This window comes from Propithecus coquereli, unplaced genomic scaffold (assembly GCF_000956105.1).
Source record: "Propithecus coquereli isolate 6110/MARCELLA unplaced genomic scaffold, Pcoq_1.0 Scaffold706, whole genome shotgun sequence".
Classification (NCBI taxonomy): Eukaryota; Metazoa; Chordata; class Mammalia; order Primates; family Indriidae; genus Propithecus; species Propithecus coquereli.
The window spans coordinates 95,451-107,383 of NW_012153130.1; the positions used below are offsets into that span (position 1 = coordinate 95,451).

General features: G+C 42.7%; 1 protein-coding gene across 4 annotated transcripts in view; it reads left to right on the forward strand.

Moving 5' to 3' along the window:
• The first annotated feature begins 342 nt into the window (after positions 1 to 342).
• The window catches only part of TNRC6C (trinucleotide repeat containing 6C), a 73,627-nt gene continuing 62,036 nt past the window's right edge, over positions 343 to 11,933 (forward strand). For 2 of the 4 annotated variants that reach the window (XM_012661341.1, XM_012661340.1), the window contains exon 1: positions 345 to 659. The gene's annotated coding sequence lies outside the window, so the exon portion shown is untranslated. Of the gene's footprint in view, positions 660 to 11,933 lie in introns of all 4 variants that reach the window. The other 2 variants (XM_012661343.1, XM_012661342.1) reach the window with 2 other exon arrangements.

Sequence of the window (11,933 nt, forward strand, 5' to 3'; positions counted from 1 at the left end):
AAGTCTGTAAGTGGGGCCCAAGAGTCTGGGCTTTAATAAGCCCTTTGGGTGAGTGTGATGCAAGCCAGGTATTAGAACTGCTGCTCTAATCTATCTGTATCACCTACATTTTCTAGATGAGGAAACTAAGGCACAAGAGTAACTGGCCCAAGACCACACATCCTTTGTAGGAAAACTCGGTCTCAAACCTAGAACTCTAGACTTTAGTCCAGTTCTAGCTCCAAAGCACTACATTGCCATTTTTTTTTCCTCAGTTTATTTCAGTTTCCTTGGTTTGGGTTGGGTTTTAAAGAAGTGTTACTAAAGTTTTGGATTCTTTTTCCTTTTGTTCCTTTTAGTGCCAGAACCTACTAAGACCTGTTCAAGCCAGCCCCAACCTGCCGGTACCAGTCCTTCCACCAGCACTATCTCCAGCAGCAGCAATGGCAAGCGTGCATCTGCCAGTGGCCAGCAGCCAGCTGCATCCCGTTACCTGCCTCGCGAGGTGCCTCCACGCTTCCGCCAGCAAGAGCAGAAGCAGCTATTGAAGAGAGGTCAGCCATTGCCTACGGGGACCCTAACCAGTGTGAGCCCAGCCCAGGGTGCTGGGCCTGCAGGGGTAAGCCCTCCTCCCCTGCCTGGAGCCGGAACACAGCTTCATCCCAGTAAACTCCAACCAGGTAAAAACCACGTCGAATGAGACATTCTTTTGAGCTGAGAACTGGTGTGCTATTTCCAGCTTTGCTGCTAAGTAATAAAAATAGATATATTTTGGTCCATGTTGACTATATAGACATAATAGAGACAGACAGATTCATTCCAGTAGTTGGATTTTAAAATTTAATTGTGTTTTCCCCTCATTTATTCACATTATTTTTCATGTGTTTGTAGATGGCTTTAGCTACTTCAGTTCAGTTTGTTTCTCACTAGAAACTAAAGGTCTGTGCATCGGTTTATATGAACCCATCAAAGCAGATGCTGTACAACCCTCCAGTGAAGATTTTTTAATAAAACGCTTTTCTCTCAATTTACTAGGCTTTGTAATGAGGGCACACACTCATTCTTTGCAAGGAGGTGACAGCCTTCTAATGAGCGTTTCTAACTGTACCTTAGTCACACACTTTGAGCCAAACCTGCTGATACCTTCTCATCTTACGCTCCTGCAGAGTCCAGGATTTTACTCTGCCTGGTTCTTGTGCATCCTTGCCTACAATTAGACATTCGCTCTCTCTTGGCTCCCAAAAAAATCACCGCTTGTTTATTTGCTTTCCAGCTGCCAAAATGTAGGTGTCTCTTATCTCATCTCCTTGACTTTATGGATTTGTACTTTTGAAAAATTTCTTTATTGTAGTTTTAGGGAATTTTTGGAAGAGAGCAAAGTATTTGTGTTCAGCTGCCATGTTTATGTTCTCAACTTTTGGTTCATGTAATTTAACCAATAATCGGTGCTATTTCTAAAATGGAAACATATCTATTGATAGTTGTGAAATTCAGGTCTGTAATTAGATAAGCAAGGAGGCTTATTTGATTGGAACTTAAAAGAAACATGTCACAAATTATATTAATACATGTTTTCTTTCCTGTGCTGCCTTTTAATATGGGGAATAATTCCAACATGACCTAAAAGTATTGATAGCAAATGTTTTGTAAAACCATGACTTTGTAGTATATTCAGAACTAATATTCTTACCTTTCGTTAAATCAGAGGTCCCCTCACAAATCTGCCCTAGTCACCTAGTTCCTAATACACAAACTCTCGGTTTTTCTGCCTGGCTGTTAAGGCACTTCACAGGCTTGTCTAGCCAGCGTTTTTCCCTCCTGTTCTCCACGGGCAACTTTCTGTTCTAACTGGGACTCCTTCCTTACTCTCTCTCAAATAAGCCATGCTCAGTGTCGGGTCTTTCCCAGTACATCTAGAAGGCAGTGGCATCATCATAGCTCACTGTTACCTCCAAATCCTGGGCTCAAGGGATCCTCCTGCCTCAACCCCAGAGTAGCTGGGACTACAGGCGCGCGCCACCACGCCCAGCTAAGCATGCACGCCTTGATTGTCATTCGCCTTTCTTTCCAGTTCGTTGTCACCACCCCCCGTGAAGCTTACCTTAAGTATCTCCACCTGCGTTGATCTTGGAGGTACAATACAGCCAGTCTGCAAGATACGCCTTTGTACTTCTTGCATATAATATACCCTGGCATTTTTTTGGGTGATTATTCATAAAAGTCTCACTTCTCAACTAAGTTGAAAATGTCCTATAAAGTATCTGAACTTTCTGTTGTATGACTAGGTTAGCAGAGCTGAACTGTAAGTGAAGCCTTGGAAGCTTGTATTGGTTATGCCACCAACTAGTACTTCCATTTCTTGTCTAAAATGAGAGGTCTGGGCCTCTTGTGACTTCTGATCGCTAAGGTCCTTTCCCTTTAATTTCTAACTCAAACAGTGTTGCAAAGAGCTTGTTTGATTTTGTCAGCGGAAGGCATTGTTGTAATGCCATCCCATTTTGTTACGGAATTGGCACAGCGATGGTAGGTGAGCATCGGTGGGCGTGGAGGCAGTATGTTAGAGTGCTCAAGAGGCAGGCTTACCCACTTTCCAGACCCACAGCCTCCTGGGTGACCTCGACCAAATCTCTTTCATTTCCTGCACTTTTGACTCCTCATCTATAAAATGAGGAGGTTTCTATAGTACTTGATAGGATTTTGAAGGTGAGGTATTTGTTTTATACTCAGCAAAAGGCCTTGCAATAGTAGGTGTTCAGTGGCTGCAGATGACAGTTGTTAATGTGGGACTTGTGAGACTTTGAAATACGCAACAAACACATACCATCTTTGAAACACGGTTGTGAAGCAGAGTACTTTTTTAAAAACCTCATACTCTTTAAATGACTAAATTCTAAAACAGTTGCAATAAAGCTTTCTCATCACTTGTGACTTCAGTATATTTTGAAATTTCAGTTCTTCCTGGAGTTGAAGTATTCTATAAACTTTTCATGGTACAAGTCTTTTAATGAATTCATGTCCAAGTGAAATTCTATTAGTGTATTCCAGAAGAGCGACCCAGATTTCTAGTTGCAGTGAAACTTTTTTTAGATACTCCTTGAAATAAAAGGTCTTATAACTTTTTTTAAGTAATATGTAGATTATCCTTGTATTTGTATCTGTGTAATAAACAGGATTTTACCCCTATAGACGATTTTACACTAAAATAAAAAATACACTTTTACTTGAGATTACATTCCTCTAACTGTACGGTTAAATTAAGAAAAACGAACGCTGGCCTGAATGCTAGGTCAGCAGAACTAAGATTGAATTAACCAAGCAGGAAGCAGGTGAGCAACCCTTGAGAATTTCACAGCACACCATTTCTACTGGAAAGAAAAGTGAAACTGGGAATTATTTTAGCACATAATTTCTGTGTTTTTCCCAACTTGTATCAGTATGTGAACTCTCCCTCCCCCCATGTTTTAGTGTGCTTAGCAAAGATTAAAGAATTTTAAATATCCCTGGAAGGAACTGATGGAGTTTGAATCAGCTTTATCATAGTTTTAAAAAGTTACATAGTATACTCTGGTTTCTCTTCAGATCATATAAATCTTTCGCCTTTTACTAAAGATTTTCGTTGAGAGGAACAATTCTGAGTCTTAACCCAATTTTTTGAGGTCCTTTGTCTGCAGGACTATTGGTGAAAATAAAAAACCTGCTTCTCGTCCAAGTTAAATAAAAAAAAAAAGTTGCATGGTGCTGGGCGCGGTGGCACACTTGTCATCCCGCACTTTGGGAGGCTGAGGCAGGAGGATCTCCTGAGGCCAGGAGTTTGACACCAGCCTGAGCAACATAGCGAGACCCTGTCTCTACAAAAAATTAAAAAATTACACAGGCATAATGGCACATGCCTATAGTCCCAGCTACTCAGGAGGCTGAGACGGGAGGATCGCTTGACCCTAGGAGTTTGAGGTGGCTGTGAGCTAGGCTGACGCCACCATACTACAGAGTAGGACCCTGTCTCAAAAAAATAATTAAAAGTTGCATGGTGTTCTGGTTTCCTCACATCTGAGCATTTGACCATTTGCCCACCTTTCCGTGTGGAGGTAGATTGTTGCAGTCCCTGCTGCATTAATGGAAAATACACGTGTCCATTCCAGTAAACAGAGAGGATTTGTGGATAAAATTAAATGATACAGGAGTAGAAATGGGAAAATTTTAAGAGTTGAAATTTGAATTTGTGGAGTTTTTAGCATTGTAAGTATAAATAAAATTTATATACTGTTGTAGTACAAGACAACTGGTGTAGTTAGGAGGGAGCCCTAGCCTGACGTTTATTTAATCATTCTTTCCTTTATGTACCGCATGCTTCGCAACAGGATGGAAGTCAGTAGATCAGACTGGTGCTCACGGTTTTGTTATGATTCACCTTGTGATGTACATTCATCTATCAAGTTTATTCATATAGAAAATTTCCACCCCAGGTTTTTCCATTTCTTAGACAAACCAGTGCACTAGCTTAATACTTTTTCACTATCTTTTTCCTTTTCTTACTATGTCAGAATGTCAAGAGAGCAGTGCCACACTGAGAAGAGCAGGGAGATGCTAACCCTTCAGAACTTTAGTTTTGTCATATATGTCTTTATTAATTTCTTGAGCAAAGCATTTGTAGAGTGCCTACTGAATGCCAGATACCCTGTGTCAGGAACAATTCACAAGTGTTCTGGAATGACCAAGGAGTGAGTGTAATTCACAGATGCTGTGACAGAGATAGATGTAGAGCGCCATGAACACATGTGGGAAGGACAACTAACCCAGACTGCAGATGGGGGCCTGCCAAGGAAGACTTTCGCGGCAGGTGACATGAGCTGAGCTGTGGGTCAGCTGTGCAGGGGGAAGGGCACTGCAGGTGTCCCGACCGGCACACACAGACGTGGGCCCACCGCTGAAAGTCTGGTAATTGCAGGGTTCACTGTGGCAAGGGGCAGAATGGGAGGGTACAGCCGCAGGTTACAGGGCTGGGAAAGTTGGCTGTTAGTGTTACTAAATAGTAGTAATAAACCAGCACAAAAGCTTATGGTAATAATAGAATCAAATTAAATTCAAATTTAAAGCCGTTCCAGCAAGTTGCTTTTGGAATTTGATGGGCTCATTCTACAGTTCATCTACAAGAGCAAATGTGCATGAGTAGAATAGCCAAGAAAATTTTGAAAAAGAATAATTAGTTATCAAATGAAGCTGTGATACTCTAGTGATTTTTAACAGCACATTCCTGGGGCAAGAGTAAACAGATGGATCCAGGAAGTACCATAGAGAGACCAAGAACAAAACCCAGGTGTATACATGGAGACGGGGTCGTCATGATGTGGCCTTGCAAATCCCTGAGAAAATGGTGGCTCAGATCAATATTGATAGCTACAAAACATACACAAAACAAATATGAGGCTACGGAAAGATGACGTAGAATGTGTTCCACATCTGGGAATGAAATTTTCTTTCATAAGCCATGAAAATAAAGGATGACAAATTTGAGTGTAAAAAAAATTAAAACTTTTGTACAAGACCATAAATAAAATATGAGGAAATGTTTACAATGTCCATAGCAAAGGGTAAATAAAAGGACCAAGCATTCCTACAAATGCACAAGAAAAACAGGACAGTGCAAAAATGGGCAATGAATGTGAACAGGCAGATCTTGGAACTATTAATACTACACGAGTCCTAAACATATTGAAAGTATTACTTACGATCAGGGAAAAAGTAAGTGAAAACAGCAGTGATAGGCCACTTTTCGCTTACCAAATTGTCAAAACTTGAAAATCTTGTTAATATCCCTCTTTTGTAATAACAACAGCACTACTCAATGCTTACCGTTCACTAGATCCAAGTGCTTTACACATGTTAACTCATATAATCTTCTGAAGGCCCGAGAGCCATGGAGGTGGCCAGTGAGTATGGGAAAGGGCGACTCTGATTTGCTGTCGGTAGGAACATCAACAGACACACCCTCTGCGGCAGGGCTGGCAGGATTTGTCTAATGTCAGGTGATCCTGTCTCTGGGCCCGGCTGTCCAGGCACAGAAATGCACCCTGCAGACACCTGGAGCACAGCTCGTCACTGTCAGCTGGATGCTCAGTGGTGCTTCTCTGCTCTGTGACAGGCAGGTGGAAACGTGTGGAGAGGCAATAAGGACAAAAATGGAGTTGACTGTTGCCTCTTTGGAACGGTTACAGGTGTAGGTGGCATCAGTTTTCCAGTGACCCACACGTGCTTTATCATGTGATCATAACAACCTGTGTTTGAGGACCGGGTGAACTTTGGCTGGGCCACAGATTCCCTGGAGAACAGCAGTTTACACCCTTCCTCCTGTCTCCTGCCTCATGTCAGGTTCAGCCACTGCTCTTAGTGTTGGCTTCTCGCCATCACCACGTTAGCTCTGAGTGTTACGGAGAGGCTTCACTGGTTAGGTAGCATTATGTTGAAGCCAACATTTATCCCATTTTCTAAGACAACCAAGACTTCTAATACTTGCATGCAAAAATAAGTACTGCACTGTAGCCCGGGCAACAGAGCAAGACCCTGTCTCAAAAATAAATAAATAAATAAGGCCTGGATACTTTTAATGTTTAATTATGCTGATGCTGAAGTGAAACTCAATCAAGTTTAAGGGGAGGGGAGAGGCCGCCCTCAGGGACAGGGCTGCCCCGCCCGGACCCTGCTCCCTGTAGGCTGGTCTTTAAATGTGGCGGCGGACTGAGGAACCTCACCTCTGTCCTGTCCCAAGTCCTGTAGGCGCGGGAAGAGCATCAAGGAATCCTGCTCGTCAGAGTTGTCAGGTGGTGAGGGCCTGGCACCCAGCGCGCCCAGGCCATGTTCCTGCTGTTACCCCTGTCCGCTGAGCCCACCGCATGAGGGGAGACAGAACCGCAGGTGCACAGGTCCCGGAAGGAGCAGGGTGCAGGGGCATGGAGGCCCAGGACGGGGCTCTGCCAGCACTGCCTGTGAACGATATAAAAGAAAAATCTGAACAAACCAGCATAGACACTGATAACTACCCAGCAGTAATCAAACCTCCACAATAACAGCGAAGCATCTCGTGCTACAGGGGAGTCAGGAAAGCTATCGAAAGCCCCCAAGGATCATCAAGAAAAACAGAAGGAAGAAAAGCATCCATTTGTTCTTTGTGGCTGTGGAGGAAAAACAAGGAGCATAGGTATAGGTAGCCAGAAACCTCACGTGTGCGTCTGCCCTGCACAAATCAGGTTTATGAGCCAAGAACAGAAGACAGGTGGCAAAAAGGAGATCTGTTGCTCAAAGGTAACCTGCTTTTTCATGGATGTGGAGAACAAAAGAAAGATAAAGTCTTCCGCCTCAGGAAACTTGTGAGTGACAGAATACAGGAGATGCTGTTTCGCCAGAGCTTAAAAAAAAGTCACATGGACAATCTCTTTTAAAAAGCATAAATGACAAAGCTCAGGCAACAGGAATTTTGGGTTGTATTTTCTAAGAACTATGTGTTGTTTTTTAGCTTATAGTTAATATTGCTTTTACTTTGAAAGGTGTGAATAAAGTTAACTATTTTGTTTGAAAAAAAATCAAGTTTAAGGTAAAAAACAGACTACCAATGGGCTACCAATTCAAAATGAACTTTTCCAGCCTCAAGCTGCTCGTTCCCATTAATGGTTGCTGCTGTAACTGCACCGTGGGTGTGTCCTGTGGGTGCCATCCCTCGTGGAAAACACGGGCTCTCAGACAGGCGTGTCAGAGCAGGCAGGGCCGTGAAGGCCTGGGAAGGTCCTGAGAGGACCGGGAGAGCAGCTGAGAGGGGCCCAGTGCAGAGCTGCAGCTGCAGCCTGTGAGCATTTCAGTTACCGAAAGGCTGGCCCGAGAACCCAGAGCGCACTGCCTCGGGCAGCTGCAGGGGGCGCAGGTAGAACCAGGGCAGCGAAAGTACTGAGCGGTAGGTGGGGTTCTCTGTGGGAGAACATTCATCTCTCCCCCCCCCCACCATTACTGGCAGTAGCGAGAGAGACACAGTCAGCTGTCACTAGGCTTCCGCAAAGTAGATGGGCCAGTTTGCCTCCCAGCCCTGGTTCCAGGTTCTCTTTAAATAAAGACTGTTACAGGCAAATGAAACATTGGCATTCTCATAAGATCATACAGGGGAAGTGGATTTTTCAATTAATGTGTTGATTTGGAGGGGAGCTCATTTAGCCAGGTGGCAAAATATCTTAACTGGAAAGATGAGTGTTAGTGTGTAAATACAGTACTTTCCACTGAGTTTACAAAGGGTGCCGCTTTATCATTTCATGTTCTGTTCAGACTGTTTTTGCAGGTCTGCAGGATAATTGTAGCTTGCAACACTTGAGAGCTTCTATCTTTTTTAAAAAAACTCTTTCCTTATGCTAAAGGCAGAACAATGTATTGTTTTGGTGGCTGCTTTGTACATTTATAAACAGAGGCTTTGATTAATATGCAGCAGTGTTGGCTACTTTGATCTCTTTTAGATAGAGGCAGGAAAGTAATTAAGAAGTTGGACACTTGCCAATTTCCATATGGGGCTCGTTTAGCACATTACGGCTAGTGTCGGCATGCCAAATGTTTAGGGGTTGTGTAGGAAAAGGGAGAGAAGAGACGGAAAACAAAGGCAAGACAGGACACAAGAGCAGCAGTTTATTTGCCGCAGCCAGTAGGCAACATGCTGTATTCTTTCGGCTGACTTTCAAAAAAACAGTAGAAAAGTGGCCGCAGTGCTAATTGTAACTGGGTCCTGAAGTAAAAACGTTTGCGACAATTTAAAGAATGTAAAGAGGAAGGAAGATCGGTTTAGTGTCAGCTGCAATTAGGTAATCAAAGCTGTAAGATCCCATCTGCCGATGCCCCCACCCCTAGTCGAAGGGATGAATCGGATACCTCCTCGAGTGGAAAGGGCATTGCCCAGCCCTGCGCGGCTCGCGGCCACGGGCGCCTAGGGTGGCCCCGGGAGCTTCCTGGCAGCTCCCTGGCAGCTCTACAGGAGGCGGCTCTCGCGGACCCAGCCGACATGTTGGAGTGAGAGCCGGGGCGAAGCTAGATGCAAGCTAGAGGCAGCTGTGCAGGCGAGGAGGCTCCTGCGAGGGTTGGGCGGCACCTTCTGCAGGTATTTCCTCACCCGTCAGCCCCACGTAGAGCAGGACAAACAGAACAGACTCAGAGCAAGTAGCAGCTGCTTCTCCCGAGTCAGCTTGTGACGTGACATTCCAGCATGTGAGTGGTGGCTCCGCGTCCCCAGCTCTTGGCTGCAGTTCAGATTGGATAAAATGGCGTCTTGGAAAAGAGCTGCTTGCTAAAGATCTGCTGCGCGAGCACACTTGACCGTGGCGTTGCCCACCGTATTTTCTCTCTGCGGGTTAGCAGGGGCAGGCCCTTCTAAGTTAGGAAGCAAGCCGACTTTGCCCCAGTTTGTTTATTTAGTAGGTTCTTAACCTTGAGGAGGCAATTCCGTTTTACTGCCGTTTTGAAGAGAAACACGGGCAACAAAAAGCTTATTCTTTTGGACAATATTCATCTTTCCAGTAAACCTTTTACTGTTGTGCATTTCACAATTCCTTGCATTTATACTAGTTGACCGATGAAATGTTTGGGAGCCTGTCCAGACAGGAATTTTGAATTCAAAGTACTTTTTCATTGAGATTTTTACACACAGTAAAGGCAGTGGACGGGGAGGCATCTTTGGTTCTCACAAGCTGAAAACAGTTGTAACATTGATCCTGCCCCTGAAAACCAAGTAGTGAGGAATTTGCGTTATCAGTAAGCATTAGTAAACATATACTGGCAACTCTTCGAAGTTGGTAATTATTTTTTATAATGTATGATTTATTATTTTGTAATTTCAGTTAAAAGAACTGTGATGGTAAAGAATGGATGCATTTACCGTTTGTCCACGTTAGTTCCAATTAAGCATTCAGCACACTTCTTCTGAATAACTCTTGTCCACACTTTCCTATCTGATTAATTTGACACCTAGTTAAAATTTTGCTTACTGTGGCTTTTGGAAGCTCTTTGTTAAATACTTTTACTGGAAATTTTATCTTTATATGCAATATTTTGGAAGTTAAAAACAAAAAAAAAGGAAAGCTTTTCTCTTTAAACCATGCTGTTATGTAATCCTTTTTAATTTAATCACTTAAGTCAGTTATGTTACTTAGATTTTTATAGACACCTATTTATAGGCTGTGTAAATCATTCGAACAGCACAAGAGAACTTACCATTTTACAGGAACTTCATTTCTTTTTTCTTAAGGCTTTTTTAGGGGGAAAAATATTTGATAATAGAATGGTGTGGTGGAAAGAGCACTAGAATTTTACTCTGAAAACACAGATTTCAGTTCAGTCCTTAACTGCTTATTAGTTACAAGCCCTGACAGAGTCACTTCACCTCTCTGAGCCTCTCTTTGCTCATCTGTAAAATGAACATAATTTGTTTATAGGGTTCAGTTAAGCCAATGTTTCTGGAAATACTTCAGCCTTCAAAGTGCTATCAAGTATGTGATGTCTTATGAATATGAACCCTGTCATTTATAAATTCTCTTCAGACTTGCTGCGTGTCAGATATATGGATTCTGGCCTTCAAAAATTCCTGTGCCAAACAGGAGAGTCTAGAATACCCACAAGAGAATTTAGTCTTGGCTCATTTCAGAATGCCTGCTCCTTGAAGTCAGTCATTTCACAGATTTTTTTTTTCACTCAGTTCAGTCTTTTAGACTATGTAGGATTTGTGAATTAATAACATAGTCAAGAGACTTTGTTTTCTGAAAAGCATGTTATTTAAACATTTTCGAAGTCATAAAATTCTCCTAAGATGAATGGTATGTGTCAAACATAAAGAGAATAATAATAGCCTTTTTACATTTTCATTTCTGGAATAAATCCTAGTGTTCTCATTTAAAGAATATGTGGCTGTGGTGCTGGTGGTGAGTAGGAGAAAGAGGGCACATTTAAGGATTCAACAGAACAGAACTAAAAGCATGTGGAAATCGCTCAGTTGTGGTATAGTCCCTAATTTTTGGTTTTTGGTTTCTGTATTTATAATTTTCAGAGAGATACCTAGAACCTGCACTTGGGAAGAGAGCTTTTAAGTGGTAGAATAAGTGTAAAACATACAACTTTTATGTACTTTTTTTCTCCATGTACCTCCACTGAATTTTTAGTAAAATTGATTGTTGGATACCTGGGTTATTTTGACGAAGAACCAAGAAGTAAGGAATAAGAGAACGGCTGGAATAGGGAGAAGGAGAAAGGAATAGCAGTATGTCCAGTAGTGGGAGCCAAACGTGGAAGTCAGCATCTGCGGCCTGAAACTCCAATGGGCCCTGCTGGGCTGCTGCCCCGGCCCCTGCTCCTCTCCTGTGACAGGGATGTGCCTGCCACAAGGTGGCAGGAGGCTGTAGCTTATCCCAGGAACCTTGAGGGACTGTGGAGGTAGAGGAAAAGAGACAGTACAACTGCTTGGTTTTTTTGTTTCTTTTTAAGTAAAATGCCATCGCTCCAACTGACTTCTGTAGTTTAACTTATCTTTGAAGGGGGAACTATATTTAATGTAGATCTGTTGTCTCAGTTGTAATTTTTTATAAATAAAAAAGATGTCAAGATAACAGTTCCTTTTCTACTAGTTTGTCTAAATAGACAACCCAGTATTTTTGCAAATAACTTCAATGAAATTGGTTGCTAGTCAACATGTTAACCTAAGCTTAATCTTAACATTGCCTTCAAAATTTACTGAAAATTTAAGCACTATTGATCTTATGTTACTAGCAAACTACTGTCAAGAATTTATAAGAATCGTTCAAGGCTGGGCATGGTGGCTCACGCCTGTAATCCTAGCACTTTGGGAGGCCTGGGCAGGAGGATTGCTTGAGGCCAGGAGTTCAAGGCCAGCCTGGACAACATAGTGAGACCCCCATCTCTATAAAAAAAAATTAGCCAGGCGTGGTGGC